Raw genomic sequence first — 17616 nt, 5'->3', positions numbered from 1 at the left:
CCGAGTGAAGAACTTGGAGTGAAGAAATTCAAATACAAAGACTACGGTCGACTGCCAGCAGTCCACCATAGTCTCGGGGACTACACCCAGTGGGTGCACTCAGCGTGCCCCCACCAATCCAAAAAATCAATCGACACACCCAGTGGGTGTATAGAAAAAAGATCTTCAGAAAGAAAGTCTTCAGATAACATATCCTAATAGACCAAGCGGTGACCAACTAACCTGGACATTGCTCTGAAGGGCTGAGCTAGCATCATAAACTGCTCGGCTGGCTTCCAGGATCGCCTTCACCTGCTCCATCATGATCCCCGCCTGGCGTATAGCCTCCTTAGCAGCACCCGCTTGGTCCTCTGGGACGTGGTGCGTGGCGAAAAGGGAGGGCGGATCAGCAACCGACGATGAAGGTCGGGCACTCGTCAGCGACACAGCGAAGGACATAGAATGCCGAGTGACATCACCACCTTCTTGAACCAATGCCTCAGGCACTGATGCAGTCCAAGTGGTCTTGCTAGCCGGCGCCTTTTTATTCTTCCTCGCCCTCAGTGGCACCTCGCCGTCATCATCAGGGAGATCAATGACATGAGGAGCTACAGGAAAAATTCAAAGTTAGAAACGAATATCCAATCGACCAAAAGTGAAACCACAGAGAGCGTACCAGGGTTGGAAGTGGCAGCGTCTTCCATTTCCTGGTCGTCGTTCTTGGCGGAGGTCTCGGAGGTAGCAGCACTGCAGATTTCAGAAACTAGTCGGTTAGTCGATGAGTTGACCAAGAGTTCATCTGTGCTAAACAAGGAAACACAAGTTCTGCTATTACCCGGAGATAGTGGGAATGGCCATTCTCATCTTGGGCAAGGCCTTCAGTGGCTTCGACGGCTTCGGCTGCTTCGGCACTTTCTCAGTCGGCGCCGGAGAAGCCGCCCGAGGGCGCTTCGACGATTGCCCAACGGGCGCAATCGCTTTGCCACGCTCGCTCGTGGGGTCGTGGATGAGCTTGGATCGCCTCTCCGTACGAGGAGGATCGACCTCCTCCTCCTCCTCCTCTTCGCTGGATCCGTCATCATCCTCTTCCCCCCCACCATCAGATTGCCACTCCTCACTCTCACCTCCGCTCGCCTCTCCCTCCTCGGCATGTTCTTGCGCCCCGTTGGGCGTCGAATACATCTCAGTCGTGGCCTAGAAGACAACAAACAAGACAAAAGTCAATCGGTTGATTTTAAGCAAACAGAATGGAGAAAGCAGAATCACAGTCGGAAATGCATAATTGGACCTTGTCTACTTCGTATGATTGGTCGAGTGGAACAATCCTCCTGGCTCCTCAGGGGATGTCTTTGCTCCCTGTGATGCTCGCCATCCACCGCTCCAGCGTGGCATCGTCAATCTCCTCCGGATGGATCCGAGTGGTGCCCTTAGTGCCAGAATACAACCACATCGGATGATCTCGAGCTTGAAGCGCCTGGATGCATCGTCGGAGGAAGACCTCCAAGAGGTCCATGCCAGTCACCCCGTCACAGATAAGCTGCACGACACGCTCGACCAGCACCTTAACCTGCGCCTTCTCTTCCGGGACCACCTTCAAAGAGGAAGGCTTCCTCACTCGTTCCATGGAAAAAGGAGGGAGCCCAGTCGACTGCCCTGGCGTCGGCTGGTCTTTGCAGTAGAACCAGGTCGACTGCCATCCACGGACCGAGTCGGGTAAGATCATGGTCAGAAAGGAGCTTTTTCCTCTCAGCTGAACCCCAAGACCCCCACACATCTGAATCACTTGTGTTCTCTCATCACTCAGATTGGCCTTTTTCACCGTCTGGGAGCAACAGGTGAAGATGTGCTTGAAAAGACCCCAATGAGGCCGGCAACCCAAGAAATTCTCGCACAAAGACACGAAAGCAGCGAGGTACATGATGGTGCTGGGTGTGAAGTGGTGGATTTGTGCCCCAAAGAAATTCAGAAACCCCCGAAAGAAAGGGTGTGGCGGCAAAGAAAACCCACGGTCGACATGGGTAGCCAAGAGAACGCACTCACCCTCCTGGGGTTGCGGCTCGGACTCCTTCCTCGGGAGCCGCGCCGATCCGTGGGGGATCCGTCCTCCATCGGCCAGGTCGTCAAGATCCGCTTGACTAATCATCAAGCGGATCCAGTCGCCCTGGATCCAGCCCGGCGGCAGGCCGGTCCTCGATGAAGATCCGCTCCGACTGGTCGCCCTTCCCTTCGCCTTTGTTGTCGCTTTCTTCGCCCGCTCCAGGACCACCGTCTTCTCTTTCACCATCGTCGCTGACGAGGCGTGCGCGGAGCAGCGGTGCTGAGGCGGAAGCGAACGCGGCGGAGAAGTCTGAAGAAGACAGGGGGGAAATGAGAATGCACTGTTCAAAAAACCCCGTCTGGCGCCTTATATAAGAATGCTTCCGAGTGACTGACATGTAGGCACGGGCGATCCTGTCAAATCCCACAACAGTCGCGCGTGCGATACGTGGCGAAAAAGGTGGCGCGGAGATCGAGGCGGCCCTGCCTTATCCCATCCGATTACTGCGGCCTCGCCCCGCCCCGCGTGCTTCCCAAAATTCGAATCCCACGAAATCCGCGGGTTGCAGAACAACTCGTCAGACGAAAGATCTCTTCCGCTCTGTCGCTCGGAGCTCTCCAAGTGAAAACTTCACTCGACGGATACAAAGAATGGATCAAGGCGACTAAAAAAGCAGTTGATGTCGTCACCTAAGGTTCATTGATCCAGAACAAGACATACTCATAGCACAAGAAATGGGTCGGAAGAGTTCTCCACTCCTTTCCCACTCAAACCTTGATCCATTCGGGGGCTAATGATGAAGCTATGTACCTAGGGTAGGGTCATGGACCTGTCCAAACTACCCTACCCAAGGACATCTCTAGAAGAAATCACCTGTCAATCGACTCAAAAGTGTTCCACTCGACAGACTCGAAGACACTCGACCATGAAGCCAACCACTCGACGCCCAGGAGATCTAAAGTCACTCTGTGCACAAACGGTCAGTCATTAAGTAGCTTTTATGGTCATCATAGCACTTTATGTGTAGCGTTACCAGTAACGCCCAATCTTAATGCATCTTAAACCCTGCATAATTGAGGGCCGGAGGGGTCTGGCGGACTCTATATAAGCCACCCCCCTCCTCAGTGTAAATGGTTCGCACCCCTGTAACTCATACGCATATAATCCAGTCGACCGCCTCCGGGCTCCGAGACGTAGGGCTGTTACTTCCTCCGAGAAGGGCCTGAACTCGTAAATCTCTTGCGTGTACAACTACTCCATAGCTAGGATCTTGCCTCTCCATTAGTACCCCCCTACACTACTGTCAGACTTAGAACCACGACAACGCCCGATTCTAAGTCCGGGACCTGGGTCATGTTTTCCTTTGGGTGGGTGTTCGGCTCACTGAGTTCGGTGATCCGGACATAATTCGTCCTCAAAGTTGAGGAGCAACCCACGTGTGGTTCCTCCACTACCGCTATTTCATGGGTGCCGATGGGGATCTAATGTCCCTTTGGTCGGGTTTAAGCCCAAACCGTTCATAGTCCGTAGCGACTCCCAAAGCGGTGATGCGATCCAAGAGCTCATTTAGGGAGGAGAACTCAATCGGATCCATCTTTTCGGCAAGCTCCGAATTGATGCGAAGGTTATGAGTGATGACCCGAGAGGCCATCATCGGCGCGACAGCTGATGGGGCAGTAATAATGAAGTCGCCAAGCCGGAGAGTCTGCCCTGCAGCCAGCGCTCCCCCAGAGGTAATGTCGTCCTTGACAACGAGACGAGCCATCAAGCCTTTGCAGCGATGACACAGAGGAACTCTCAATGAAAGCACCAATGTTGGTGTCAAAACCGGCGGATCTCGGGTAGGGGGTCCCGATCTATGTGTCTTAGGCTGATGGTAACAGGAAGCAAGGGACACAATGCTTACCCAGGTTCGGGCCCTCTCGATGGAGGTAAAACCCTACTTCCTGCTTGATTAATATTGAAGATATGAGTAGTACAAGAGTAGATCTACCACGAGATCGTAGAGGCTAAACCCTAAGAGCTAGCCTATGATGGTATGATTGTAATTGTGATTGGCCTTCTAAGGACCATGCTCTCCAGTTTATATAGACACCGGAGAGCTAGGGTTTACATGGAGTCGGTTACAAGGAAGGAAACATAATATCCGGATCGCCAAGCTTGTCTTCCACGCAAAGGAGAGTCCCATCCGGACACGGGGCGGAGTCTTGTGTCTTGTATCTTCACGCTTCAATAGTCCGGACGATGTATATAGTTTGGCTCTCCAGATACCCCCTAATCCAGGACTCCCTCACCCATGCTTCCCCCTGATTACTCCGCGGGGTTACTGCGCAGTAACTCCCGCGGGAATCGCAATCGCCTGCCTCGGCCGCAGCGGATCCGCCCGCGCACCGAGGCAGGGTAGTGGCGGGCCTGGCCCCTGGTCAAGTCCCATCGGAGCGTGGGGTGGCAGGCTGGCCGGGCTGACGCACGCCGTGTGGCGCGCGCATAGCGGGCGGCATGCCTGAGGAAGCTTAGCAGGCACACCACCTGTTTCCCGCCTCGGCATTCAAAATCAACGAACGGGTCCGCTTTGTCAAAATAGTTTCAAGCAGTCGGCACTCCACAAGGCAGACCAAGCGTTCCACCGGAGCGCGGCGAGGAGGGAAGCCGCCGAGGCTTCATGACCGATCGGCCGCGGCACCTCGTCGGCTTCGGGGACTACTGTCGGAGTATTGGGCCACGGGTAGGCGCACCCGAGTCCCTGAGCTTTCTAAGACTTTAGGTCGGCTTCAACCCACAAGACTCCAGAATGTAGCGCCGCCTTCTGGTGACCGGCTGGCCTGAACGTCCGGCTGCCCGAAGGCGGCCTAGCGCCAGCAGACGGCACCAAGACAAGCCGCCTCCTAGTAGACGGCCTCCAGAGAGGCCTACCTCTAGCAGGCGGCCACCAGGCGTCCTTAGAGTATGTACCCCTCATCAAGGAGACGAGACAGGGTGAAGCTACAGCGTATCCCTATACCCCCGGATCCCGGGATTGGCATGGCTACAGTGTCCCGTACCGGCTGAGATCCCCACACGACGTGGCACTGTTGCCATTTCCCCTTTCGCCACTACTGACCGACGAAGCCCTGTTCCCACGACGGCCTGTCGGTACGGCCCGCAGGCGGCGGGACCTACTGGGCAGGGAGAGCCCAAAAGACGGTCGATGCTGGACCAGTCGGAACTACGGGAGGCCGGCCCCCAGCAGGCGGCCGGACCCTCCCCCAAGGGCAGTATGACATCAACCAGACGGGGGGTGGTGCGGCTACAGTGATCTCCCACCAGGCGGCGGGACTGTAGCCACCCTCCCCTGACCAAGCCCGCGTCATTAGCACCATGGCTACAGTGATCAGCCACCAACCAGACCCGCCAGCGGCGGACGCGGCCTGTCGGCTCCGTACCGGACAGTTCGGTGGGCCCGCCAGGCAGCGGGCCCTAGCTGCCGGCGGAGAAGCCGACGACCAGAGACGCTAACAGCCGGGCCCAGCACCCGGCTGAGTTACCATTGTACCCCTGGGGGGTAGGCCTATAAACCCCCCAGGGCACCCATGCAAAGGGTTCCGAACCTGATAAACCTAGACTCATACCTAGAGGAAGAAGAGAGCTAGCTCTGCCTCCTTCATCTCTAGCACACGGCTCAAGGAGCAACTTGTACTCACTAGTGCCTTAGTGATCATGCGGAGACCCCGTAGAGTAGGAGTAGGGGTATTATCTCCAAGGAGAGCCCCCAACCTGGGTAAGGTATGCCGGCGTTCGTGTCTATGCCATATCCCGCTTTCGGACACCGGCGACGTACTACTCGCTCCTACCATGATAAGCCATCCCTTGGCATATGTCGCACCCAACCCCTGACACCAAAGCTGCGTAAACCCCGTGTCCATGTTACCATCGCTCCAAGATGCCTAACTTAGGACCCCTACTACGAGATTCGCTGGTTTTGACACCGACATTGGTGTTTTCATTGAGAGCCTGTTGGGTGATCGTCATGGATTGATGAGATGATCAGGTGATATTTTTTCAGCTAAATCTGTTCAGACGTAAATTATCCACTTTGCAAAATCGTTGATGCCGCGTCGTACAACTCTCTTTGCAGATGGAGAAATTCTTAACAGCGCCGCCAACTAGTACATCTGATACGGGCTGTGCGGCGGCCACCGGCAACCTAGGGCTGGAGGATCTACTACAGACAGCCAACACAAAATAAAAAACAGCCGAGCTTCATGCGGCGGCAGCCTAGGGCAGAAGGACGTATAACACTCAAGTACTCGCGCGAAGCAGTGCATGCGGAGCCGAGGAGATTTCCACTCGGTGTCATCCACCAGGGAGATCCTCTCTGTCTCATTGCTTTAAATTAAATTGTATAAGTATCTACTGCCAAGACGTACTATTCATCAAACAATTAGTACCCACACACTTTGAATTCTAATCTACATAAAGCTCTCTGTCAGCTTTTTGGCTTCTTAGGTACTTTGTACGCAGTCGGGCTGTCTTCATATCCACGATACGGCGGACTGTGCATCTGTGACTCAGACGCGAGGCCATGGCGCTCCATCGCCTCGACCTGGCAGGCATCTCGCCGGCGCTTCAGGCCAAACTCCTTGTAGCTTCATTGTGTCCCGTCGGTATTGTCGCCCTGCAAGTCCGGAGCGCGCCACAACAGCATTGCCATCCCGCGAATTCGGACCAAGCTGCCTCCGCACCATCGCGTCACTGCTCTCACAAGCGGACCTAAGCGCCCGGACTATATTTCTAAAATTATTTATTTTGCATAAATAAATTATACAATGGATTTTTTTTCTGTCCTGCACTGCATTACGTATGCAGGAAAGTTAATGGTGGACAAGATACGTTGATTGAATATTGATTCTTCTTCCTGCACATGGCCTGGACGTCCCTCGTCCATGATCATCTTGTCTGGCATCAGTTCCGACATCGTCGGATAAATCATCAGGTGCAATCCTTCTAGTTATTCGCGATGTGGATATTAATAATATTTCAAAAAATATTTCTTGCTGGTCAGCGACTCTTGGTCTTGCAGGTTTTGCAATCAGGTCTACGCTGCGGCCGCCGTTTCGGGGCGATCCGATATGCCATCGTGGCCCCGCGCGCATTGCATCCGTAATTCGGGCGACCGTGCGAATCCGGATTTTGTCACCTCGATGCACAGATGCCCTGTGTCGACAATGGCCTCGCGCTAGGCCACCTCTCTTTTAATAATTTATTTTAAATAAATAACTCTGTAAATTTTATTTTTACTTTATTATTATTACATGTCTTGTGCTACTTCATGCATGGCGAGCCGACGTACTCATTCCGCTTGTATCGACTAAGTTCGGGCGTCACCTCGACTCGCGTCCCTCTGCCGACATCTCCGTGCGGCCACTCCGCCACGCCGACCTCGGAGCTCAGGCCATTTTTATTTAATTATTTACTTCGCTTAAGTTAATTAAGTAGAAGAACTTTTAAAAAAAGTACATTACTATTATTATTACTTGTTGTTACTTTTGTTCTGCACTATTTTCTGTGCACAGGTAAATGATTCGGATCGGGCAGCGCTGACACTTCAGCGTACCGACATGCTGACGTGGGGTTTCTGTCGTTGCCTCGCCGACCTACCGTGTCACCTCGGCTGGACCGGGGGCTTTGCCATCTCTTCATCAAACCTACTACAGGGACTCTGGCATCATCAGTCGACCAGCTTCGTCAGCTCGGCTGGACTGGGGGCTGGTCCTCAACATGCCAACCGCACTATGTCGCCACTTCGTCAAGCCGAGCTCTTTTATCGGACACTCCAGAACTGGCTTGGGGCTGGAACCTCGGCCAGGCCGAGGTTTATGTCTTCGTCCCGCCATAAGTCTGGACCTCGTCAATACCGAGCACATTAACCAGCTAAGTCACTTCCATGCTCAAAGACTTTCAGTTTTAAATTTTGTTCAGTCCGACCAAGCATTTTACTTTTTTAGCAAAAAGTTATTTGTGAAAAACTTCCTTGTCCAAACTTTGTTTGTGACACACAAATTCAAATACCCCATTTACTTGGGGGCTTCCTTTATGAAGCCTTTCCTCTTGCAAATGATTATACTTGTACGGCTTCCTTCCTTGTTCGTGTATTACGCCACAATATGCACCATGTTGACTTAAGCGATTTGCAAGCTGGGTTGCCTTGCTCTTGTGTTTACCCCTACGTTCCCGATTGTTCGGCTAGGGAGTAAAGGGAGCACCTCTGTGATTGTCACGAGCGGGCCATCCGAGCTTGGACCTCAGACTGGGTGAAGCCGAAAGCTAGCGCTTTTATTGTTTTCAACGATGGTTGGCACACAACGGAACTCAAGAGTACAAAAAATCTATTGCACAAGTCTCATAAGTAACAATGAGCAACCGAAGAAAGGTATCGGTGGAGGTACTATTTTCTTCGAAGATGCTTCTTACACTTTGTCAGTAATATAGCATAAGTTCCTTAAGCGCGCTTTTTATGTTACAGCCTTATGGCCTGATTGCCTGGTTATCGGAAACATCGTCGATATTCTCGACAGGTGGAGTACATAACACTTTTCGGCCCTTGGCCGAAGAGGGAGAAGCCGACGGTCGGTTAAGACGCGTTTAAAGTTCGGGTGAACACATATATGATATAAGTACTTCGGTACATACAATCATTATACATAAAATTCATTTACCCAAGTCACTCGGGGGCTCTTAAATTCATGTGAGCTGTTTTATAATAAGTGTTCTTCTTCTTAGTTGTTGCAAAGTCTTTTTCTATCACTCCTTTTTTCGACGCGAGTGTGTGGTCAATAGCCGGGGAGCCTAATTTCTCTCTCAAAGCCGCTAAAGTGTGCTAAACTGGCCTAACAAGAAGTACTCTGCCTTCGGGATAGGAGGTTGAAGCCGTAGGATGACCCGCTTGAAGTCTTGAGATAGGGTGTGTCATGTTAAAGCACGACAGAAGCACAATTTTTTCTAAGCCCAATTTTCTGATTGGCACCAAACAATTGATCTAGTTCGGACGTTGAGTTTTTACTGACGTTTTTTTGGTTTTCCAATCCTATGGCACTTTTCAACTATTTGTGTGTTTTCCTCATAAGTCTCGTAGTGCAACACCGGACACCTTTAGAGATTCGACAAAAATTCTCGGATATTGCTATATATGCATCAGTTTCGAATTGTGTCTTCGGTCAATAGTTGGGTTGCCCGGCTCCTGTGGTTGCCTCCTACATTCCGCTTTGTTCGGCTAGGTGTGCAAAGGGAGAACCACTACGATTGTGCTTCCAACTCGCATGGTTAAGCACCTCAGTAGAGAAAGTCAAAAACTAACTGTCACAATAAGCGTAAACTGGTCAGCAGTCCAATGACTGTATTAAATGATGGGCTATTCATAGCATTGGCTGAAGTGTTTACATCTTGCCCTCCGCTATCGCCGAACACTAACTGGGGGTCTACTTGCTGGCCTCCCAACTTTAAGCTCCTATGACTAAGTGAAAGTTCTAAAGCCTGCATATCTGATTGCCTCATTTCCGCCAACACAACCGCCTTCGGGCACTGAGACGTCGGCTAAGGGTTGTTTTGTCATTACGGAAACACCCTGCATAGCATCTTCAAGGGGGTAGAAGCCAACGATGGGCCACTTTCAGATTATAAACGGTCGCAACGGAAGTGAAAATTTGAGTTCATTTAGACCATAGAGTTTGGAAGCTTTCCCTGAACTAAATCCTCAGTATTTTCCTTCCACATTGATCGGAGCTGAGGTTTCATGATCATGCTTAGCATGACAACCCAAAGAAAGGAACCAATAGCGGGACTATTTTCTTTGGATGATGTTTATTATGTTAAACAATAATATAACATGTCTCTCCGCGTAACTTTGTTTACAAAACCGTATGGCCAAATTGCCTTGTTTTCCGTAAATCTTTGCCCTCGTAAAGGCTTTATAAAGTAGGACAAACACCCCTCGGCTGCTGGCCGAGGAGGTTGATGCCGATGGTCGGTCAACAAAGTTTTGTACAATGCGGATCCGAGCATTAATGACGTAAAGTACTTGAATACATGGAGTCATTGCATATAATTTGTGATTTTACTATGGATATCAATCCTTAATTTGGCCTCCCGTGCCCGCATTAAGGCTCGAGGTCTACTGGACTTCGGGCTTATTATTTACAAATATTAAGAGGGCACATCGATCCCCTGATCTGGTGTTGCCACCCGACCAGTGTCTCGGGGGCTACTGTATTGACAATCCAATGCAGAAAATTTAAAATGCAATATAGTTTTTGAGGAGATTATTATCCTTATGTTGGTCGGCCGCACCCAACCTGAGTCTCGAGGACTTTGCACACCGTGTTTCTATTCCTAAGTATGTTCCTGAGCTGGGAATTGATCCTCGGGCTGATTTTGCGAATCAACCTGAGTCTCAGGGGCTACTGGGATCAGCGGTATTATGTCATCCTTTAGGTGCATCTCAGGTTTTAGACCGACACACACCTTGAGGGCTACTGGTTATACATATTAACAGCAAATAACTTTGCACGCATCGGAAATAAAAAGCTGCAAACAATCAGCCCATGACCCAGGTGCTGATCCACCTCGAAAGCATTTCGGATATAGCTCGGATGCAAGTGGCTGGCTCCATAGAGGGCATTTCCGGCATTAAGCTCGGCTAAACTCCCGCAACCTTTTTGAACCAAGGTGATCTATGACACCTCGGATAAAGTCCGGCGTTGGATCTCGAACATAGTCCGGCGTTCAAGCTCGGATACATTCCGGCGTTGGAGCTCGAAAGCGGTCCAGTGTTGGTGCTCGGCTAAAAGATACCTCGGAAGCGGTCTGACATTGGAGCTCGGATGCAAGAGGACACCACCACACGGGAACAACTTCAAACCCGAGATGTGGCATAAAAATAACAAGGCATTGATAAAGGCCAAAGACTTCAAGGGCTCCTCGGATACCCGACGTGTAAACTCTTCGGATTCACTCCGGCGATCCTCAAGATCGAAGATGGGAAGATTAGTTGAACCAGTTTTCAAGACCGACGACTGAAGATAAAGAATAGTTTGGAAGAATCGAGGAGTGTCCCCAACTTGAAGACCGGTTCAGGGGGCTACTGACGGTGTTATGGACTAGGGGGTACTCACCATGTCGTCTCCCGATCAGTTTGATTGGGCCGAGGACCCCCATGGTCGTATACTCGTGGGCCAGTTCGGACAACCCCTGCCGCATACAAGGAAGACTCCACAAGACTTGGCGCCCAAGACAAGGACTCTCCTAAACCCTAGGCCTCCGGTGTCTTATATAAACCGAGGCCAGGCTAGTCAATAGACAATCTCACATTCATTACTACAATCTCGTGGTAGACACATGTACTCTGTACTACACCCATATGAATACAATCAAAAGCAGCATGTAGGGTATTATCTCCTCGAGAGAGCCTAAAACTGGGTAAAACCCCGTGTCCATGTTACCATCTCTCCAAGACGCCTAGCTTAGGACCCCTACTACGAGATCCGCCGGTTTTGACACCGACACGGACCCTACGGGTTCGAGAACTATATAGACATGACCGAGACACATCTCCGGTCAATAACCAATAGAGAAACTTGGATGCTCATATTGGCTCCTACATATTCTACGAAGATCTTTATCGGACAAACCGCATAATAACATACGTTGTTCCCTTTGTCATCGGTATGTTACTTGCCCGAGATTCAATTGTCGGTATCATTATACCTAGTTCAATCTCGTTATCGGCAAGTCTCTTTACTCGTTCCATAATACTTCATCCCGCAACTAACTCATTAGTTACAATGCTTGCAAGGCTTATAGTGATGAGCATTACCGAGAGGGCCCAGAGATACCTCTCTGAAACACGGAGTGACAAATCCTAATATCGATCTATGCTAACCCAACAAACACCTTCGGAGACACCTGCAGAGCATCTTTATAATCACCCATTTACGTTGTGACGTTTGATAGCACACAAGGTGTTCCTCCGGTATTCGGGAGTTGCACAATCTCATAGTTTGAGGAACATGTATAAGTCATGAAGAAAGCAGTAGCAATGAAACTGTAACGATGATAATGTTAAGCTAACGAATGGTTCATGTCCATCACATCATTCTCCTAATGATGTGATCCCGTTCATCAAATGATAACACATGTCTATGGTTAGGAAGCATAACCATCTTTGATAAACGAGCTAGTTAAGTAGAGGCATAGTAGGGACACTATGTTCTGTCCATGTATTCACACATGTACTAAGTTTCTGGTTAATACAATTCTAGCATGAATAACAAACATTTGTCGTGATATAAGGAAATAAATAATAAATTTATTATTGCCTCTAGGGCATATTTCCTTCAAATTTTGTTAAGGCTTTTGGACTTTGCTGATCTTTGGGGGAAGATATGCATGATAACCCTTGTTGATGAGGTGGAAGACTCCATTATTTGGAAGTTCACCAAGGATGGGGTGAAGTCTGCATCCTCAGCCTACAAGGCTCAATTTGAGGGCCACACTTCTTCGGATCTCGTCCACTCGGTGTGGAGGGTTTGGGCTCCCCCTTGGTGCAAGTTCTTTGTTGGGATTATCCTCCAAAATAGGATTTGGACATTTGACCATTTTATCCGCCGTGCTTAGCCCAACTGCGGCCTCTATCCACTTTGCAAGCAAGGTCAAGAGATGGTGGCTCATCTCCCTTTCCAATGCTGCGTCACTACTCGCCTTTGGAATCACATTCTACTATGGCTTGGCATGCATCACATCACTACGACAACATGGCCGACGAGGGCTTCAGTGAGAGACTGGTGGAACAGCAACCTTCAGATTCGTGTAGGGTCTCCCAAGGTGCTTGCCCCTTTGATGATGTTCATTTGTTGGGAGATTTGGTCAGAGCGTAATGCGAGAGTCTTCCGAAAGACAGATGTTCCTTCCATGCACTAGTGCAGAACTGACCATTAGTGCCGGTTCGTAACGGCCTTTAGTGTCGGTTCGGCAACCGGCACTAAAGAGTGGGGACTAAAGGTCTCCCCCCCCCCTTAGTACCGGTTCGTCACGAACCGGCGCTAAAGTGTCACCACATGGCACGAGCCAGGCCCGGGTGCGTGTAGGACATTAGTACCGGTTGGTAACACCAACCGGTACTAAATGTTTGGGGGGTTTTGGCTTTATTTTCCATTTAATTCTTTTTGTTTGCTGGTATTTCACGATACTACAAATTGTACATGTTATGCATATATATAAATAGATTTTCTCGTACGTAGAACCGCATATATATATAAATATATATCATCGAATGTCTCACAACCAACACCATTAATTATTCACACATACACATGTATATACATATACAATTTCTCCTACATGTTGCCTTGGTGCCTTCGGAGCACGATGACAAGTGGTTCATGGGGGCGGTAGCGGGTAATAGTATTCTCCTTTGGGATCTATGACCTGGTCGAGCAAAAATCTAGCTATTTCCTCTTGAAGAGCTAGTATGCGGTCCGCTGGTAGGAGCTTATCCCGCACCTCTCTGAACTGTTAAGAAGGAGATCAATATGCATGTGTATTAGTTGTGTGACTAGATATCGATAATGGTGTGAATAGTGTTCTGACAAACGTACCCAATCCTGTCTTTGAGATCTGCTCCTTTCGGACGCCATCATGCGAATGTTCTCGCAAACGTAGAGTGCACACAGATCATTCCCCTGCGCCTGCTTCAGGGCCTTTACGAGAATGGAATTGAATCAGATAATGATTAATCAAGCATGATAATTAATTAATGGTATTGAAACAAGAATTAAAGAGATGGTAGCTAGCTAGTACTACTTAATTACTTACCTTTGGTCGATGCCAAAACAACTTTTTTGGCCATTTGCCTGGAGTCACCTTGATGAACTTTGCCCAAGCCCTGCCCGCCGGCAAAGAAAATTAATAAAGGGGTTATTAAATAGTTCATATCAGGAAATGACGAATTAATAATAGGCCGAGATATAGTTAATAATGATTGAAATTACATGTTGACTATCCCCTTCACGATGGTGTAGTCTTTATCTTCTTTAAGTAGTGAGTCCAGTACTTCAATTGTTCCTTTGTCAACTTTAATGTCTAACAAGATCCAGTGGAAACTGCATGCGCACACGTTTGCATGTCTTAATTAAGCGGGCATGTGCATAAAATTAATCAACTACCGTAAACCGTATACACTTAATTATTAACATCTAGCTAGCTAGTAAGCAAAAACAGAATTTGTAGTACAAGACAGTGTGACTCACAGGAAGTTGTAAGGAAGTAGTATATCTTCATTGGTATTGAGGCGCTTCAAGAACTCTAGCATGCTTTCCTCTACACTTGCTTGATAAATTGGAAGCTTCCATGTGTACTCATTAATGGTATTTGGGTCAATGAACCCAATGCCATAGCGTCCAGATTTTTTCATTTCATACATCTTCATCCTACATATAATACCACAGAAAAGAACATAGTGAGGATAATTGCATGTAATGATTGACCAAAATGATCACTACATAACTAGCTTAAGACTTAAATTATAGAAAGAAATCACTTATAGACAATAGCAACTGACGATAGACTTGTCGAGTGCGTCTTGATTGTACAACTGAAATAGTTCTGAAAACTCAACGGACAGAGCTTTCTCATGGAAGTAATGCTCATGCTTGACATTCACCATGAGGGACTCTCGATTGGAAATCTTGGTAATGTTCATGTACCATTGATGGAATTCATACATTCTCGTTGGGAGGTTCTTGACCTTGTCTGGCTCGACCAAAGGTTGGCCCCGGACATATTTCCGTTTAATTTCTCCTCTCTAAGCCGAGGCATGGGCTCGATTTCGAGGAGTTGTCCAACAGTGATCTTGAGCATTTTAGCATGCATTATATGCTCCTCAGTTATTACCACATTGCCCAGCTGGGGAACGGTAACGGTTGGCCCACAATAATATTGGGCGCGCGTACTCTCATGTGTTGTTGGCACAACAAGCGGGGGGATCAATTGCGCCGTCTGTTCTCCCAGCTGGGGAACGGTTTTCCCGCATTTTTTGCCAGCTGCTTGTTGGCTCGAGCTCAAGCTCGCTTCCTTCTGTAGCCGTGCTCGATGTAGCTTCCTGATTTGGTGCTCATAGTTTGAGTCAACAGGCTTGGGAGCTGGTGCTCTAGCCATACGAATGAAGTGGTCAATCATTTTCTCAAGCACTTTCTCCTTTGGCGGCGGTGCCGGTTTCGGTCCAAAATGGGCGTCCACTTGGGCCTGCACTATGGCTGCATTTTGCTCCTCGGTCATGTTGTAAGGCCTCTGAGGAAGAGGAGCGAGGCTTGGACCATTATCGCTTGTCTCCGCATGTACTTCCTGTACTACCTCGACTCGTACCGCTACGCACCATAGCTGCGACGTGTCTCTTCTGCAATTGCTGAGATGGCGGAGACGGCTCACGTGGCTGACATTGTGCCGGACTTGAAGCAGGAGGAGTGGCCTGACGCTCTATCGGACTTGAAACCGGAGAAGTGGCCTGACGCTGTGCCGTACTTGAAGCAGGAGTCTGCTCACGCGTTCGGGGACTTGGAGGAGGTGGTGGACTTCGAGGAGGAGTCGGCTCACGCGTTCGTGGACTTGGAGGAGCGGGAGTCTGCTGACTCGGTGGCGGACTTCAGGGAGGAATCGGCTCACGCATTCATGGACTTGGAGGAGTGGGAGTCTATTGACTCGGTGGCGGACTTCGAGGAGGAGTCGGCAGACGACGCGGTGTCGGTGGACTTGGAAAGATGATGCAATCCATTCTCCATAGGATGATACGATGTATGGCCTCTCCCAGTGTGCGCTCGCCGTCACCTCCAGCAATGTCATGTGCTAGCATCGAATATGGCTCCACCACTTCATCAACCATGACACGAGCATAGCCCTCTGGAATCGGGATGCAATGTAAGGTTGCTTCGGGGGTAATTGTAAAAGCAACGCCGTCCGCCACCTTCATGGATATGTTCTTCATTTTGGAGTGTAGCTCACAGTTAGTGTTCTCTATGATGTCATCCACAGGGTATGTATCCAGCAGTGTGTCGCCCGGGGCAGAACCAATGCTGCTTCTCGGCATGGATGGGACGGTGCTATCCAATGCTGGACGATCATCCGCTTGCTTCTACCGCTGCTGAGACCCCCTTTCTGGCTAAATGAGTCGATCTGCTGCTGCTGCTACTGGAATTTGAGTGCCAAGTCCACATGCCTTGCTTCTAGGCCTTGAAGGCGTTCTGCGTCCAGCTTCCTCTGCTCCTCCTCCAGCTTCCTCTTCTTCTCCTCCTCCATCTTCTTTCTTGCACGGGACCTATAGTCGTCGTTCCAGTCTGAAATGCCCTCATACCAGGGAATAACGCCCTTGCCTCATGTTCTTCCCGGGTGTTCAGGATTTCCCAGGGCGCATGTAAGCTCGTCGTGCTCTCTGTTGGGCGTAAACACCCCCATTCGAGCTTCTTCTATTGCGTCAAGTATCTTTTGTTCGGCTCCTTTTAGACTTGCCTTCTACGAAACCAGGCCTGTCTTTGGGTCCAACGCCCCCAATGCGCATAGAACCAAGTTCTGCACCTGGGGGGCCAGCTCCTAGTAACCGGAGTGACCCCTGCGTCCTCCATCTCTTTCTCAGACTTACCCCACTTAGGCATTCCCACCGCATAGCCACCTGGACCCAGCCTATGGAACTGCGTCTTTTTTGCGGCATTAGCCTTGTTTTTTATCGACTGTTCCTTAGATATTTCTGAATCCTTGAATTTCACGAAATGGTCCCAGTGTTCTCTTTGCTTCTCCAGTGTTCCCGTGAATTCTGGAGTCTTCCTTTCTGCAGCGAGGTAGTTAGCCCATACAGTTTTCTTGTGGGTGTTGAATGCAATTGCCATCTTCTTAAGAGCAGCGCCCTTGACTTTGTCCACATCTGCTTTAGTGAAATAATCTGGTAGGGTGAAATGTTCCATCAGAGATTCCCAAAGGTTTTTTTTTGCTCTGTCGTCGACCAAAGTAAAACATGGACGTTTAGTTTTTGGCTCTTTCCATTCTTGAATGGAGATCGGGAGTAGGTCCTTCACAAGAACTCCGCACTGACGAGTCCACTTGTTCGCAATGTTCTTAGGCATGCGGGGTTCGCCACTAGGTTTGACGGAGTCGATGTTGCACTTTACACCCTCCTTTGACTTTTTGCCCGGGCCTCTCTTTGTCCTGCTGTCTGTAGAAGCAGATTTGCTCGATCCGGAGGGCTGAAAGAAGAAAGATCGATTCGTTAATATATCTTCAAATAAAATAAAACATGTGATGATCACCAGATGCCTGCTTATATAAATATATGATACGTCTCCAACGTATCTACTTTTCCAAACACTTTTGCCCTTGTTTTGGACTCTAACTTGCATGATTTGAATGAAACTAACCCGGACTGACGATGTTTTCAACAGAACTACCATGATGTTGTTTTATGTGTAGAAAAGAGAAGTTCTCGGAATGACCTGCAAATCCACGGAGGGACTTTTCAGAATTAATAAGATTTTTTGGCGAAAGAATCAGGGCCAGGGGGCCCAAGGCCTGTCCACGAGACAGGGGGC

The sequence above is a fragment of the Triticum dicoccoides genome, chromosome 1B (assembly GCF_002162155.2).
Source record: "Triticum dicoccoides isolate Atlit2015 ecotype Zavitan chromosome 1B, WEW_v2.0, whole genome shotgun sequence".
NCBI classification, from domain to species: domain Eukaryota; kingdom Viridiplantae; phylum Streptophyta; class Magnoliopsida; order Poales; family Poaceae; genus Triticum; species Triticum dicoccoides.
This window is presented reverse-complemented; position numbering follows the sequence as displayed.